At 43.1% G+C, this 2,617-nt stretch overlaps 1 pseudogene; it reads left to right on the forward strand.

Annotated features, from left to right (window-relative positions):
• Nucleotides 1-463: 463 nt before the first annotated feature.
• On the forward strand, nucleotides 464-1,042 carry LOC103601079 (annotated as a pseudogene).
• Nucleotides 1,043-2,617: the final 1,575 nt, after the last annotated feature.

Genomic DNA, 2,617 nt, shown 5'->3' on the forward strand with positions numbered 1-2,617 from the left:
TACATCTTTCCCTTGATTATTTGATAATATTTCTATTGTCCTCTAAAGGACGACCATTTCTATTTTTCCCTCCTCTTCCTCCAGGATCCTGCAGCTGCACCCCTCATCTCTGGCCCCTCACTCGTACTAACCACATCTTCAATCACTTCCCCTAGAATAATACCTTATCTTTTGTACACTAAAAATTTACAAATTTTCTTGTATTTTAAAAATACTCCACTGGCCTTACACCTCCCCACAAACTTATGTAGTTTCCCCCTGGTATTCTCATACATCCGCTGCTGCCACAGTTGTGTCAATTTATAATCGTTTAGATCAAAAATGTGTATTCACGAAACAAAAATTAAGAGTGGAGGCGGGGTGGAGGCGCAGCTGTTCGTATTGAGCTGGGTGGCCCCGCACTCTTGGGCTGCGGGAAGAGCTGAGTGCCCGGCACCGAGAGGCCGAGGCCAGGACCTATGCCTGTCTCTTCAAGTCCATCAGCGTAGGCGACACTGGTGTTGGTAAATCATACCTACTGCTACAATGCACAGACAAGAGGTTTCAGCCAGGGCATGACCTTACTATTGGTGTAGAGTCCAGTGCTCGAATGATAACTATTGTTGAGAAACAGATAAGACTTCAGAAATGGGATGGACAGGGCAGGGCCGGGGTCTTTCCCTTCCACACGAGGGCCTACTGCAGAGGTGTGGCAGGGGCTTCACTGGTGTCTGATATCACAAGGACAGAGATGATCAACCACTGGACAACTGGCTAGGGGATGCCTGCCAGCATTCCAATCTCAACATGGTCCTTGTGCTTATGGGAAATAAAAGGGATTTAGAATCTAGAAAAGAAGAAAAAAAAAGGGTGAAACTTTTGCACAGGAATATAGACTTATCTTCATGGAAATTTCTGCTAAGATCACTTCCAGTGTAGAAAAGGCATTTATTAACACAGCAAAAGAAATGTATGAGAAAAATAAAAAGGAGTCATCGACATTAATAACATGGCAAATGGCATTAAAATGGCCCTAGGTATGCTGCTACTAATACACAGATAATCAGGGAGGACAGTGGGTGGGGCGGGAGGAGGGTGCTGCTGTTGAATCTGATGTCACTGCCCAGCTGCCCGCGTGGGGTTACCTGACTTACTCTTTCACCCTCTCTCCTCTTGCTTGGCTGAGACATGAAACTACTTGAAATGGTTTTATGTCACAGAAGACTTTAATCCTTCTTGTATAACTTTGAATAAATGATTGTTTACTAGAAAAGATGGATTTTGGAGATTGTATTCATATCTATTTCCATTTGATTTCTAGGTCAATTGATATGATTATTTTCATTAAATGTTGTCTTGTGCCTTTAACTAGGAACTGAATTGTATTAAACACTACAAAGTCAGAAAAAATAATTAAGCATTTGCTAGGTACCAGGTAAAATATTAAGCTCTGGAAATAGACCAGTAGAGAGCCACGTCCTGAAGATATGGGACTTGTGAGTTTATGACATTTCTCAATCAGGTATTTTTTTTCTTATTTTGCAGATGAGGAACCAGACATTCAAATAAATTAGGCAATTTGCCCCCCTCCCTGTGTTACATAATGTAGTAACACTGAATTTGCTCCCAGTTGTCTGACTCCATCACCTGTGTTTTTCACACTGCCCAGTTGTAGTGGATTGAATTATGTCCCCCCAAAACTCACTGAAGCTAAAATTGTGTCCCCCAAGTTTTATGTATTAGAAACTTAGACCCCATTGTGACTGTTAAGAGGGTGGGAAATCCTATTTTGGTAACTGAAAGGTGGAGCCTTGAAGAGGTGATTAGATTGTAGGATCATGCCTTAGGGATGGATTAAAAATGGTGGTCAGGGGCGTTATTCTGAGTGCTTTAAAAGAGAGTGAATGAGAAGCTATGTCTTGCTCTCTGCTGTCTCTGCTTCCTCCAGCTTGCAATGTGAGACCCCTGGGTCGCTGTCGCCACCATCAGAGGGACTTTGGACTTCCCAGCCTCAGAACCTGTAAGCAATAAATTTCGCTTTTCTTTATAAATCACCCAGCTCAATGTATTTTGTGATAAGCAACAAAAATGGACTAGTACACAGTGTTTACTGCCCAGTCACTTAACTGTCTGCCCAGTATGGTCAGAAGTCTACCTAAGGTCACTAATTACCTCTCAAATGCTGAATCCAGTGGACTCTGTTCAAGTCTTCTCTCCAGCGTTTTTGACGTTTTTGGCCATTCCTGCATGTTGGCATTATCTGTGCCCTTCGCCTTCCACTCCTACCGTTGTAAATAACTATGTACATACAGTATGTAACCGTTATACCCCGCAGTGCCCCGCAACTCCCTGGCCATTCCTCCCAGGACTGTTCACTGGATCCTATCATCTGGCCCAACCAACACATGCCGCTGTGCACTTGAACTCCGTCCGTCTTTGGCCTACTTCTTTCTTCCCTGTGTATTCTTTTCCTTGACAATCTCAACCACTCTGATGGTTTCCAGATTCCCTATACACACATTAATTTAAAATCACTGTCATCGTTAGGGTCTTTTTCAGGCCTCACTTCTCTCCTGAGTCCAACTGCAATTTCCCTGTAATTGTCCCAAAGACACCTCACATTCACATGTTGAAAATT

The sequence above is a fragment of the Galeopterus variegatus genome, unplaced genomic scaffold (assembly GCF_000696425.1).
Source record: "Galeopterus variegatus unplaced genomic scaffold, G_variegatus-3.0.2 Scaffold3578, whole genome shotgun sequence".
Classification (NCBI taxonomy): Eukaryota; Metazoa; Chordata; class Mammalia; order Dermoptera; family Cynocephalidae; genus Galeopterus; species Galeopterus variegatus.